Raw genomic sequence first — 15,701 nt, 5'->3', positions numbered from 1 at the left:
GCTGTTCCCCTTGTCTGAACAGCAGAGCCTTGGACAAATACCTACGAAGATCCCCCCAGGCAGCTAGAACCGGAGACCAAGTATGCTTAGAAGTCCCTAGCAGACAGTTCAGCATTTGGATTCCCTGCTTCTCTTGGCCATAAGGTCAGAAGAGACACAAAAGCTGGTGAGTTTTTTCGCCCAAGGGATAAATAAATGAAAACTCTGGAGTTTTCAAAAGGGCAAACTCTCTAGGCTTTCACACGTGGATCTTGGGCATCTTACACTAAATGGGGAGTAAGAAAATATACTCAGGAGAGCAAGATTATTCTTTGACTATGCAAAGATATTGTCATGAAGGATTCCATGAGGAAAAACAAAACAAAACAAAAAACACTTCTCAAAGGGACCCTAATTGTCCTTCCTGTAACACTGAACCATTTTTTTAATAACTCTATATCCATGTATTTATTTCTTTCCATGGAATGCTGAGACCACGGAGTTCCTGTCTGTTCTGTTTCTGTGGGATAAAGTTATTCTGTGGTCAGAGACACCTAGGCCCAAGAGGCACGCACCATCCAGACCCGAACACAGGCTGTTTAGATGCAGTTCCAGGAAAAATATTGACAAGGCAGTAAAAATACTCTCCTTGATTGCTCAGTCTTGCATTTGAAAGCTGAAATTACAGAGAATTTTCTCTCTTAGTTGTTTATTTTTAGCTTCACTATTTTTCTACCTTTCGGTTTTATAGAGGAGGGGCGAAACTTGCCTTTTAAAATGCTGTCTATTTATACCCACTGAAAATCGAGGAATAGAAAGCTTCCACAGCATCGTCACTTTTTCCCTCTGGTGAATTCCTCAGCTGTTTGGGGGACAAGGGGAGATAAGGAGGAAAAGGAGATCCTTTCACAGACCAGGAGAACTTCAAAGAACAAAAAGAGCACTTCATGTCAGTGCTCAGAAAGGCCACCCTTCCTTCCCACTTGCCTCTGACCAAAGATATAAATAGTCCCAGATCCGAGGGAATAAGTTGAGTCTCATGTTATGGATGCATATATGCATCCGTGTGTGTATGACTGCATACATGTACACATAAGTGAATAAACATGTATATGGCTTCATGTATATATGCATGCATCTATGTACTTTTCTGTTTTGAGACAGGGTCTCACTGTGTAGCCCAGGTGGGTCTTCAACTCCTGATCTCCTGTTTCAGTCTCCTGAATGCTAGCATTATAGGCCTGGGGAAAATTCACAGGCAGAATCTGACTTTAATGATATTATGCAGCATGGCCTCATTTCACTCTATCCTGATATCCCAGGAACTAGAAATCCACCATATTTGGTTTTCCCCCGCGACCACTTACTATTAGTATTTAGGCATCTGTCCTGTCCTGTCTTTGGGGTTCTGACAGGACACGCCCTCAGCTGCAGCCACTAACAGCACCACCCGTGCATATTCACTATGTTTCCTTTTAAAAGGGTCCTGCCCACCTCCCATCCTTCTTTCTTTTTCTCCCTCTGTCTGTTCTCCTCTCTCTTACCCTCTCTTTCTCCCCCTCTTTCCTCTCTCCTGTTGCTCCTGTCTCTGGAGGCTGATCTCCCCACTTTCTTTCCCCATTTTTATGATCCCTCTCCCTAATAAAAATCCCTCTGATTGAACCCTGTTACATGGTGTCTTTCTCTCTGCACTTTTCTTAAATTACAACACTTACTATTAGTGCTGCACTCAACTCTTTGGCTCGTCTCTTTTATTTATCGCCCACCTAATTGAAATTGAAGTGTATATTTGTTGGACTGTTTTATTCTTTGTTATTTTCATCAAAACTAAAGATACTGATGTTCTGAACATAGACAGTATATTCAAATTTCATTTTTGCTTTTTATTGTAATCATAGTTGAGTGACATTTTCTTTGTTTTTGAAATTAGTTCACAAGCATAGTGCTTATGTATCCTGACTTGCTTATTGATTGACATGGCTGATTTTATTTTTCTTAACCTAAAGGAGTAGATGGGACTTGCCACTGTTGAAGGAAGTTGCTCCCAGAATCTGTATCTGTGCTGTAGACTGTCCCTTTGAATGACTCTTGAAAACATCCTAACATTTCATAGGGAGTGTACAGGGTATTGTTGTTACTACGAGGCATTGGTGGAGTCATTTCAAGGGTTGGGTAGATTCCTTTGGAGACATTTCTACTGAGGGGTTCCCTCAGAACTTCTGCTGCCTCAGCTTGTGAATTTGTATTTCATGTATCATGATCTTTGCCTACTTCATATTCGCTCATGAAAACACATCCAGATTACATAGAGGATATTGACTAAGGCAAAGGAATGAAACTCTTGGGTCCCTTAGCAAGCACATCCAACTGCTCACTTCTGGACCATACACAACTAGTGCTCAGGTAGGTTAGTCTTCCTCAGCTGTTGGAGAACCTTCTTCTCAGGTGTTGGAGATTGGGGCTCACTGGATCACTCAGTTGAAATCTTGGTTTCCAGCCCATAGAGAGGTTAAACTACCCTTTCTCTAACAGTCTCCATGATGTTGGGTCTCTTCCTCTCACTGGTAGCAAGATACCTTTTAAAAGTACAGTCACATCATGAAGGGAGAAGTGATTCAGTTGCCGAAACAATGACATGAACCCAGATGATTCACCCGGGGCGTGGGCGGGAGGCGAATGTCATTTCATTGTAATATTCGGGATATCTGCCCAGCTACTGAATCTATAATGAGCAAAGCACTTAGCATTACTAGTGTACTTACACACATGTCCAATAAACACACGGGGGAACTTGAATACAAATCTATGTGCCACATGTCATTCAGATGGCTGTGTAACCCCTACTGTCACATCTGATGAAGATAGTCATACTCACCATTGGTTTTATAACCAAGGAGGAAGAGAGAGTCCAGTTAACTCTGCCGTGGTCACTGACATTTGAAACCAAATTGTCAGAGCTCACCCAAGGACACTTGCAGTACTGGTTATGGCCAAGAGTTGTTTATATGGCCTGGGAGGTACCTAACCCAGATGAGTCACTCACATTTAGCTCCTAAGATTTGGCCAATTTCTCTATTTTAGAGTCCACAAATATTACAATTTCCACGAGAAACCTCAGAGGTCCCATTTCTGGCTCAGGAGAGGGTTAACACACCCCACCCAAGAGTCTTCCAGGACTAGGCTTCATTCGTTTTCCAAAAACCGAGCATGGTCTGTTTATTAGTCCACTGCACGTCGTTAAAAGGAACCCACACACCAACAGTTAGCTGAATCCCAGCCATGCAGTGTTGCAGTGACCTTGACCTCATCTCCCCCTCGTGCTCTTGGATTTGATCAATTCCCAGAACCCGGAGTTCTGCAGAGAGGCCTCTGACTCAAACAAATGAGGGCGTTTCGATGGCCCGCTTCCACACGGAATTAAGTGCTCTCTTCTGATGTGCTCTTGACATCCATTCACCAAGCTTTAGAAAAGAAAGTTTCCAGGAGAAGCTAAGTGGAGCTTTTGCACCAGTCGGATGCATTTGAGGTGCAGAAACAAGCTACATATGTAAGACTGGAGGGAGCTGGGATGGAAGCTGGGCCTTGGGATATTATACTCCTGCCTCTGCTCAATGCTATTTGAGCTTCATGACTTTGGGCTTCTTTGTTTCTGCCTTGAGAGTCAAAAGCAATGTCCCTGAATGTAACACAGCTGTTGCCAGTCTCTAACACCCTTTTGTGATTCACTTGATTCTTAAGAGATTGGATCAAGATCTGGTCTGTAGAAAGAACATAAAAGGGAAAGTACACCTGGTTCCAAAGAAGCAATATGTTGGCAGAGAGATGGCAGAAGTGGCCAGTGGTGACTCAGGCAGGCTAGCACCCCTATCAAGGGCACTACATGCTTGAAGTAAAGGGACCCTCAGACTTTTGTTTCTTTCGGATATGTTATGAAGGGCTTCCTCCCCCTTCCTAGTCCTAAATGTCTTCAGGGTTAAACCAATCTGAGCTGTGGCTTTAGGCTTGTGACAACGTGCGGGCTTCTCTGGAGCATCATTAGACTGAATGAAGATGTAGGTGAAGGGATGTTCCTGTGTGCCTGAGATGCAGCAGCAAGCGCTTCTTTGCATGGAATGGAATGGGCAGATGGATGTAGCACATGATTAATACAATAGAAAGGAGCTGCCTTCGTCTTTCAAACAATTTTGCCTTAATTTGCGTGGATAGCTATTAGTCTACACTCACTTCTTCTGTTTTTTTAGACTCCTCTGAAAGCAAAAAGACTATTTCCCACATAAAGGAAGTGTAGTAATATGGATGGGAACTCTTCTCCAAGTGACTTGATGAAGGCAAGGCTCACCTCATCAAGTCAGCCCATCCATGTCCCCTGCTAAGGGTGTTTTTCTTCACTGTCCCTCACATTAGGTATCCAGCACATAGTAGGTTCTTAAGATCTCACATTTTAGATCTTAAACTTTTGTTTAGTTGACTAACCTTGAATTTAATTGTTCATAATAAGTGGAGGGAGGAAAAGTTCAGCAAATGGTAGGTTGTTGATAAAGATGTCTTCCAACATTTTCCATGCCTTACACTAATGGAGTATTGCATCAAGATGCAGGCTGAGTCCCTACCTTCTGACTTATAGATAACTTTATGAATTGTTCTAACACAATGCAGTGGAAGTAATGTTCTGGGATTTCTCAGGCCAGACTTGAAGAGGATTTGCTGTTTTAATCCAAAGTTTGTATCTATATGTCATTGAAGGAAGTTTGTGTTAGACTATGCATGTGGGGTTAGAAAGGCCCAATAAGTTACCAGTCATTCCAGCCACTTTAACTGAGATGCCAAATATGTGTGTCTATGATCTTGGGTGTTCCAGCCCTTGCTGAGCTCCTAGATGGATTCAGCCATGTGGCTGACCCCAGTTGACTTCCCTGGAAAGGGCCCAACTGAGTCCAGCCAACCTACAGAGCCATGAGAAATAACAAATCATGCTGTCTTAATCCCTATGTCTTGAGGTCGTTTATTAAGCAGCAGTAAATATCTGGAAGCTGCAGGGAGCTAGGCTTGCCCAGCTCGGAGCTCCCGTTCAATGCAGGGGGAGAATTTCTTAGTCGTAGCTTATCTGGTATGTAGACTTTGTCACCCTCACAAGTTATGCTTCCCTGTAGAGCAAATGTGGAAAGTCATACCAAGGCATGGTATAACTTTAAAAGCCATATCCTCTGGATTTACCTGACAGAACTCGTGTAATGAAAAGAGCGAAGAGAAGGCATGCTCAGTGGGCAGAGGGATGAAGAAGGCAGAATTTGATCCTTGGTTAGCTATGTTAGCGTCTTGCTCTGAGCCAGCAAACTCATCAGGCATCGATAACCGGAATACAAGGGCAGTGGGTGCACATCCCTTTATGTTTAGAAAATACATTGATGCACTCTGTTTCACTGACAGCTAACCTTGAAATTCTGAGAAAAATATACCGTAAAATAGAAATTCAATTTCTGTTAAGACGCAAGCCACAAGAAATAAAATCCTCACCTCTTAAGTCTATGAGCCAATGGCTTTTAATAGATATTTACATCATATAACTCCTTTCTGCTCCTGAGTCAAGATTGGTCTAGAATCTTTTTTTATTTTTCCAGATTCCCCTTGTGCCTTTCTCACTCAATGCCCTCTACTGTGTCACCTAGACAATCTCTGATTGCCTTTCTGCAATTATGAGACAGTTTTGCTATTCCCAGAGTTTCATAACATGAAATAATTAACGATGTTCTCATCCCCTGCCAGTTGCTTTCACCCAGCTATATTGCTGCACACATTTCTTTTGAGAAAGGACTTGTTTTTCCCATTTTGTGTCTTTAAAGTTTTAATCTTATTTGTGTGTGTGTGTGTGTGTGTGTGTGTGTGTGTGTGGCTAGCCTTTTGTTTCTTGAGACAGATCTTACTTATATACCTAGGACTGGTCTTAAACTTGCTATATAGCTCAAACTGACCTTGGAATCATGAACCTTTATCTTGGCCACCCCAGTGCTGATGTTACAGGCATGACAACCTGGCCTCTTTCCCCCATTTTTGTGAAAGAGATGTGTAATTGGTCTGAAGATTTTAACTCACCAGTGGTCCAACTGGGGAGACCACATTAGTTCTCTATGTCCTTGATGGCTTATAAAGCATTGCTTATACTTCACCAAGTAGCACCAAATTGGTGAAGATATCCCCAGCATGAGGAAAGATATTCCACTAGTCTGATTCAAAGGTTTTTTTTTCACTTATGGCATGGTCATCTGCTGCATATAAGCCAGACATTTGTGCTGGAATAAGGAGCACAGCTATAGAGAATGGTGCCTGTGAGTGACCAGGGACCATGTCTCCTGTCCTGTGGAAGAAATTCAAATTAAGAGACAAAGGAGCATCCAGAGAAAGGCAATGACTAACAGGAACAGAAATTGAGCCCCAGTAGTGTGACACATGAATTGTATTTATGTTTGAGGACTGCTAGCATTCTGGTCTTTGTAGTGAGCTGGTATCCAGCATTTCACTTGACACCTTACATTGTTTCTGTCTCTACCAGTGTACTTTCTCTGAGTTACCCCGAGTCAGGTTTCTGCCAGTTGGAATCTAAAGACCCTCCAGTAACACAGAGCACTTAAAAGGGTTTAACTGGGATCAATCATTTGCATAAAGTTACCAAATCCTACAGAAGGTTCACCACTTTTACAGTAATCCTAGCTATAAACACTGGGTCTATATCTAGGAAGAATGACAGTACCATATCTACTGATCCAAACATACTCTGTTTCCACGTTGCATGTGCAGAAGTTGAAATATTAACAGTGTGCCCCAGGATTAAATCCAATCCTGCAAAGCCTATGGATGACAAAAAATATTATATAAATACCCCATGTTCAAGATCAGTAAATTCTATACAAAATTTTTCCTACTGAGAGCTCTTTTTTGTAAAATGGAAAATGACCTGCTCTGTTATAACAAACGTGAGTAAATCTGCTGGGAATATGTTCTCTAATTCTTTTCCTATCAGATGCAGGTAGTGGATGACGCCTTAAGTGCCTTGGGTATAACAGTCCCATATGAGAGTGACCAGGGGTAGTAGTTCACCTCACTTTAGGTAGAACAAATGCTAACAGCAAAAAGAAATCCTTCTTCTCTTTGGAGTTTTAATGCATATTTTCACTAGTTCTTTGAGAATTCTATGCATCATATTTGGATCATATGAACCCCTAATTTCTCCCCTTAATTCTTATATCTACTCCTGCCTCCCCACTCCCCAAATTCATGATCTCCTTTAAATAGTTTTAATCAAACACGCCACTGGCTCCAATTTATGCTGTCCCTATACTTGTGGGTGTGGGGCCATCTACTGGAGCATGAACAATTACCAGAAGTCACAACCATATGCAAACCCTCTTCTCCCTTCCCCAGAGCCAACAACTGCCCATAGTTCCTCAGTGTGTGTGTTTGGGGGAGTGTTGGTGTTTAGGCATCTGTACTGGCATGCCTTTGGAGTTCTGACAGGATACACCCTCAGCTGCTGTCTCTAAGAGCACCACATTCACTATGCTCCCTTTTAAAAGGGCCCTGCCTACCTCCCATCCCCCCTCTCTTTTTCTCTGTCCCTCTCTCTGTCTCTCTGTCTCTGTTCCTCTCTCTCTCTCTCTCTCTCTGACTCTCTTTCCTCTATCCTGCTACTCCTATCCCTGGAGGTTGGTCTCCCCACTCCCCTTTCCTTTTTTACAATCCTTTTCCCCTAATAAAAAACCCTTCTGCTTGAACTCTGTTCTGTTGCATGGTATCTTTCTCTCTCTAGCCGCTTTTTAAAAATTACATGCTAGTATGTAGACTGGTTTAATCTTGTACAGGTCTTGTGCAGCTGTCATGTCATGTCTAGGGGACACGGTTTTGCTTTGGTCTTCTCCAGCCTCTGGTTCTGCTTCTGCTCTTGCAATGATCCCTAAGCCTTCTGGATAGAGTGTGATGTAAATGTCCCTTTTGTGTCTGTGGATTCCACCGACACTTACTCTGTGTTCTGACAGGTTGTGAGTTTCTGGGTTCACCACCATCCACCCCACAAATAAACTTCTCTGATGAGGACTGGCAGCTGCACTTATCTTATAGACTCAACACATCCCTTGTTTATCATGCAAATGATGGCTTCATTTGCTGGAGACCAGTAGCCCCCAGGAGAACCAGATAAGTAGATGAAGTTGACTCCTGCTGCATTTCCTTTTGTTTCTCTTCTGCTATTCTCACAGTAGTCTGATTTTAGTCTATACTTTGTTTAGCAGCTTTTTCCTCCTATTGTTTCCATTTTGCCTTCTCATTTCCCCACATAATCTTCAGCACGCAGCCAAACCTTCCACCCCTCCCATAGGGCTCCTGCACTAGCAGAAGGAAGAAGAAAATTCAACAGTTTCCATCCCAGAGTCCCATGTTCCCAGGGTCAGCATGTTCAGAGGGTAAGCATGCAAGAACAGAGGATAATTAAATTACAGATTTCCATTGTGTTCAAGATGTTTAGCTCTTACACACATGTAGCAATTCTTGATTGCTTAAGAGGTCCCTGGCGTGTTTTTGGCAAGAGAAGGCCTTTACATGTGCCTGGCTCTAGTCCAGGTGACATGTAAAGTTCTGGGATTGCTTAACTACTCCTCTGCCCGTTTTCATCCAATTTCTTAGAAAGAAAATTGAAAGCAAGGATGAAGAAAGACAAGGCATGCTGACTCTGATGATCCAAATGGTTTCTTTTAGGTAAATCCCACGGTAAAGCTCAAGACCCAACAGATAAGGCTCCTCAGCAGGATACTTGAAGAAAATAAGAAGCAACAGGAACTCTCATTAAACATCAGTCAGGAAAAACAAAGACCAGCTCTTGGTAATGTACATCTGTGCTGTGTGTACGTGTTGAAATTCATCTTATGACTACAATAGTCTTTTTAATGACTTTCAATTCTTCCTGGGATGAGAAGCAAAGTAAAAAAAATAATCCTGAGCATTCTCCACATGCTGGTTTCCAATGTGGGATCTAAGGATGTACCATGGGCCTTCATGCTTGCAAGGACTGATTTGTTTTTAATCACGGAACCATCTCCCCAGCCTTATTCTGATGAGTTCCTGTAGTTCCAGGACCAATGAGACAGAGATAGGCAGAACTCTGGGACTCACGGACCAGAAAGCCTAGCTTGTACTTGGTGAGTTCCAGACCAATGAGAGATTTTAACTGAGAACAACAAAATAGACAGTGCTTGAGGAGCAATAGCCAAAGCCGACCTCTGTAGATACATGCAGAAGAAACTGCACACATAGACACATACACCGATGACATAGAAGAGGGGCCCATAAAGTGTGAAAATTGAGTATGTTAAAAGAGAGCAGCATCCTTGAAGGTCCCAGAAGTCCCAAGTGTCTGAATCCCGGAGGAGCCAAACTTCTTTATCTTGTCTTCTCCTACCAGAACTATTCAGTCTTTTATTTCCCTGGTATAGAGACAGGTATATCTGCTTCTGTGTGTTGGAAACAGCAAGCATCCTTCTCTCTTGGCTCTGATACATGACTTCCCTGGTTTTACAGAAAGAGTAGTTCCCTCTGTCCCTTGCAAGAAAACCACATGGTAAAAACAGCAGCCTGTCCATCAAACTCTCAATCAAAGCGAGAGGGGAAAACTATGGAATTTGGTAAGAGTTGGTACAGTTGCTCAGGCAAAGAAAATAGCCCCTCCTGCCCCCTTTCCTGATGTAGACATGAGCACCCTACCACCTGGCACATGTTCTGGGCTTAGTCTTAAGATGGAGCAGAGTGTTCTGAATCTGGACTGACTGTGGGCTATTTGACATAAAATTAACAGTCTAGAAAAATGGATGAAGATAAAGGAGGGGATGAAGATGAGGGATAGTTTGTGTAAACCTGCCACTCCATGTAAACTGCTTTAATCGGTATTTTGTTGTCCAATACCTGTGAACTAGGGGTGCTTGTTGGAAATAACAAGTATGGAACAAATTTTTAATCGTGAGTACCTTTAAGGTTGCACAGCAATCAGAGAGTGGTAGGAGGTGTGGACAGCGGTTTTGGGTATCTGAAGATCAGGAGAAAGAGGCCGGTTCATAACAGAAACAGTAGCAAAAAAGTGGGGGGATAAGATGGAAGGAGTAGGGAGGCTGAGGATGCCCAGGGACCACTGAGGCCAGCTCCCATGCCTTTCCCCCTGTGCCCATTCCCACCGCGGGGACCACTGAGGCCAGCTCCCATGCCTTTTCCCCAGCGCCCATTCCCACCACAATCACTCTCAATTGTTCTCTGTCCCTTGTGGGCGATTTCCTTGTCTCTCCCGTGGTGCTGGAACTCTCGCGGCTTGACTCAGCCATGGACTATATATATGTGTCCTGTCTTTTGTCATTGTCCCTCTCAGTGACAAAATAAATGTCTCATAAACACGCTTTCTTTGGGATGTCATCAGAGAAGGCCAGGGGATTAGACTTCAGTGTAGACAATCGTGCAAAGCCACTGCTTTTCTCATCAGGGGGATTTTCACGGTAACCATGTGTGGGGGTGTGTGTGTGTGTGTGTGTGTGTGTGTGTGTGTGTGTGTGAGTTTGGGTATGTGTGTGTGTGAGAGAGAGAGAGAGAGAGAGAGAGAGAGAGAGAGAGAGAGAGAGAGAGAGAGAGAGAGAGAGAGAGAGAGAGAGAGAGAGAGAGAGAGAGAGAGAGAGAGAGGGAGAGAGAATGTGATAGAGGACACATTTACCTTCTTATCTCTCTGAGGACTGTGGTCCCTCAGACTCTCCTCCAGTCCCATGCTTGTTTTCCATGAAGCCTAGGCCACTCTTGGTTTTGACTATGAAGCCAGGGATGACCCTGCTCTCCTCATCTATTTGCGTCTCCCTCCCAAGTGCTATGACTGAAGGTTATTCCACAACACTTAGTTTATGTGGTGATAGGGACTGAACCCATGGGCGGCCAAGTAATCCTTTCTTTTCTTTTTCTTTTGGTTTTTCGAGTTAGGGTTTCTCTGTATTGTTTTGGAGGCTGTCCTGGAACTCGCTCTGTAGACCAGGCTGGTCTCGAACTCACAGAGATCCACCTGCCTCTGCCTCCCAAGTGCTGGGATTAAAGGTGTGCGCCACCAATGCCCAGCAGCCAAGTAATCTTAGCAAAGCTACGTCCCAACCTTGTTGGCTTCTTGAACTCTGTACAAAATGGTGTTCTCAGGGAAGAACAGGGCAACTATTGGCCACAGAAGCAAGCGCTGTCGAGAGGTAGGCACCGGGCTTGGGATGTGTGGGGCTAGTTCTTTCTACGCACTCATGTTTAATATGCTGCGTGCTATCAGTTTGAAACCTGATGGAGATGGAAGCTAGTTCAGTGTGATGAGGGTTTGCGAATGTCACCGCCTGACAGATGGTGGCATGAAGCTTCGCACTCAGGACCCTGAAGCACCAGATCTAGATAAAAGAAAGAACCGTAGACACCAACCTTCAACCTGCTCATTATATGAGACATTCTCTTTAGCCACCAAGAAGTTTATGATGTAGCAAACTTTCCTGGTGGTAGGGCCAACAGACTGGAGGGCACCAAGTAGAGCTTTATGAGAGCCATGGAGAAAAATGGTGTTGGGATTTCTTTGGTTGCGTGCCACCTCCCCTTTCTGTTTAGCTTAGCCAGCTCTGAAGTCCACCATAGAAAAGGCCTTGATTATCAAACGTAATATTCACATACGATTTCTCCATTCAGCCCCACATGGGGAAACATAGAGGGCTGCAGTGTTCCTTAATAAATTACCTCTTCGTGTAGCAATTAACCCCCTTCTGTGAAGGCTCAATGTTTCCTTGGTCCCATGCCAGCGCTAACAGCTATGGCTTAGCATTCTTTTTAATGGGCTGCATTTACTGCCGAGAGCAGGGAAACATAAAATATTAACACTTAAGCATCTTTTACACTTCTTTGAAAGTTAGATTATGTTGAAAATATAACTGACTTTTCATTCTTAAACCTGGTATTTGCTTAGAATTCCACTGGACCTATGAACATGTTTCAGTAAGTGGTTTCTGTTGATTTATTAACTGCCACGGAGTCCTGATGGAAACCCCTGGCCACCAAATATTTAATATGCTTTATTCATGCCTATGGAAGTCTTGTTTACCAATTCAATGACTTCTCCACACTTTGGAGAAGATAAATGATTTAGAATATAGCACGATGGGAGCCTCATATTTCTAATTCTGGGATATGCGCGTAGGACAGATGGGGACAGCGGTTATATGTATGTCTCTATGCCAAACCTAGTCAGTGTTTTCTTCACCAAAGCTTTTACATATTTTGGTGTGTGTGTGTGTATGCATGCACACACTCATGCACATGAGCACACATGTGTGGGGGGACATCCACCCACATATTTGGTGCCCGGAAGAGGGGTGTCTGGTGTTCTTTTCTTATGAGCCTCTGCTATACCCAGAGCTGGCCTACAGGCGTGAGCTGGAGGCCTGAGTTGCTACATGGGTGCTGGACTCTGAAGTCTTGCCCTCACAATTGCTTGGCAAGTGCTTTCCCAATAGATCCAAGTTGTCTATTCTTAAAACTACCTTTAGATATGAAAATTGAGTAAGACTAGTATATGGATATGTTTATCACCTGTATGTACTTATTAATTTCTCTCTCTATACTATATCCATGTTTTTCTTAGCACCCCAAAGTTTCCACCATAAGATGTTATCATTTTAGCTCTTAAACACCAGGTTGGGCAAACCTCAGGCTGTGGTTGGAGTTCACACTGTCTGTTTGTAAGTAAATATTTACTGGGACATAACTTTGCACATCCATTTCTGTACCACTCATGATGCTTTCACACAGCAAAGCCAGAGCTGAGTGACTCTGACTGAAACTGAGTGAGATTAAGGTTGAAAAAAGCCACTGCCTGGGTTTGGCTGGACATGCTCTCTCACTTGGACCCGAGTAGGTAATTGGCATAAGCACTGTTTCTATCACATTATCACAGAAACAAACATTCATACTTAGAATCGATGGCTGTGCTGATGCAAACATCTAGTTGAAGTACAGTTTCTGGTGTGCATTTGAATGTTCTATGTCACATACATTTGTATTACTTGTTTACAAGATAATTCTGTGTGGAAATCAGAGTGTGCTGTGACCTTCTTCAAGCCATAAAAATATCAGTTTATCCAATGGCTAAACTTAGGCCTTGGGTGTCTTCTAACCAATGCTTTCAAGTGACACCCAACTCTTACTGCCTATTAGCATCTGTGGGGCCCTGGGAGAAGAAGGCATAGGCTTGGACATGCCTCTTGGATTCCTTAAGCCTTATTTTCTTCCTATATGGAAACAGTAGCAGTTCCCATTCAGACCTCTTGGGCGAGAAGTATGTATTCTTAGATGTCCATTACTTCGGATGAGGAGATGGCGAAGTCAGTAAATTACTTACCTTACAAACATGAGAACCTGAACTTACTTTCCACAACCCATGGTGAAAGGAGCCAGGCAGAGTGGTTGGCTCTTGTAATCTCAGTCCAAGTGAGTCAGAGACCTCTAGATCTCAGTGGCCAGCCAGCCTAGCTTAATTTGGCTAGTGAGAGACTTTGTCTCAAAAGACAAAAGATAGGCGACATCTAGAGAGTGACATTTTGAGGTTGTCCTTCGACCTTTGCATGCAACTTAAATACGCTTGGATGTGTGTGTGCCTCTACACACGTGTACCCACAAACACGTGAGCACATGCATGCATACTCACAAAGTGCCTATCATATGCGTGGCCAGAGAACATGTCATATACCTCATAAATAACTCATGTTTTTCTTGATGACTCCAGCACACAGAAAAATAATTGCAATATCAGAGTTGCTGCAATCCTCCACTTTGTATGTTCCATGCAGCTATTAATCTTACCCCCTGAATAAGCGGCCTTGGCTGCTTCTTTGTCTCGTAATGAAGTTCAGCAGTTTGTTCTGAGCCATAATGATAGGATTGAGGCAAAGCAGAACTCCAGCTTATTTATGTTTCTTAATTAGTCTCCCTCATTGAGCCTCTCCGTCTCCAAGCACAATTAAAATGTTATGTGTTTCTTCAACACGCCAAACAGTTCTCAGTCACCAACCACACCACAACCTCAAACTGATGAAATGATTAAGAGAGAGGAAAATAAATCCCCAAGGTTCTCAATGGTGGTGTGTAAATATGCGACATCAGGAACACCCACATTCGTGTGAGCACGACTGGTGTCGGCACACATCAGACGTCGTTCCAAACGTGCTTCGTGGCTTCAACACCATTCTTATTCATCCAGAACTCTTGGTGTTTGTACCACACTGGATAGTTTTTCTCCATTATGTATGTTGCCACAGTACCTGAAGCTTTAGTGTTAGAAAGCCAGTCACGGGAGGGCTCTATTCTTGTGTATAAAGTAGGCACCTATTCCTGTACTTCAGCAAACGTTTTCCCCAGGGAAAACAATGTCTCCCCACACTGAAGGCAGCACACATTGGTTGTTGCCTTTCATTGCATGCACCATGCACCTCTCTATAGTTACTTTAATATAGGTATGAGTTACTTCCCCATTTTCCTCTGTGTGTCACAAGAGACCCAAATGTGAGCTGTGCATACTCAACTTTACTATGCCCCAGATGTACCCTTGCAGGAGGCACTTTTCCTAAAGTGGCCCAAGTGAAAGGTACTCGTTTTCCTACCCGAAGAACTTGTCTTTGAATAAAACCTTTCTAAGAATGTTATTAGCAGCTTGTTGGAGCTCTTCTGCTCTGCTCCCAGAATGCCCTCTGTTGTGAACTCTCCCTTTCAGACTTGTAGGTGGGAACCCTATCCACAGTGCCACAGTATTTACAGGTGGAGCCTCCAGATTTGGTGAAATCTGAGAGTGGAACCCTCACGATGAAATTAATGTTCACAGAAAAGAGGAGGGAACAGATTTTTTTCTCCTTCTGTCATTTAAGGATGTACTATTTGTCCATCTATAAGCCAGAAAATGGAGTTTGGTCAGGAACCAAATTGTCTGGTACTTTGATCTTGAACCTCTCAGTCTCAAGAACCATGGCAAGCATGTTTCTGTTGTTTAAACCACAGATTTTGTGAAAATTTTGTTATAGTAGTCAGAACTGTCTGATGCCATCTTTCTGAATGCTTACTGTGGGCAAGCTCTGTTATACCACTACCCTGCATCCGTCTCTCCCCTCCTACTCTAGTTTCACTTTGAAAAACCACCAGAATTATTACTTCCTTTTATAATTTTCCTTTCTTCTGGGTGGAACCACATGGCAGAGCTCAGGGCAGTCACGTGGGAGGAGTCTGCTGGGGTTCTAAGAAAGCTGGTTCCTCATGGAAGGACCAGATGCTCTGGCTCCCTCCCGGTGTGAACATGATCCTGTCACTTGATACTCTAGTGACCATGGTGTACTTTTGAAACAGTATTCCTTCCTGCTAGGGCGGTGAATAGACAGGGTGACATCACTAGGCTGCTGAGGCCACTGCAGTAGTCAAACCCCATCTTTTGTCAGACAGTAAACCCTTAATTTACTTGAGTCATTGGAGTTTCAGCTAATGATGCTAACTTCTATAGTTAATGCCACCCTACCTTTTAAGAAGATAGTGCTCTTTTAAGATATGTGTTGTGATATGACCAGAACACATACTGTAACAGAACCATTATGTATAAAAGTGAGCAGTGTTTAAAAGCCAGGATTTAATTCTGGTACTGGCCTTACTGTCCATTAGAC

This window comes from Mesocricetus auratus, unplaced genomic scaffold (assembly GCF_017639785.1).
Source record: "Mesocricetus auratus isolate SY011 unplaced genomic scaffold, BCM_Maur_2.0 Super-Scaffold_100676, whole genome shotgun sequence".
Taxonomy (NCBI): domain Eukaryota; kingdom Metazoa; phylum Chordata; class Mammalia; order Rodentia; family Cricetidae; genus Mesocricetus; species Mesocricetus auratus.
The sequence above is the reverse complement of the archived record's forward strand: the minus strand, read 5'-3'. Positions refer to the sequence as shown.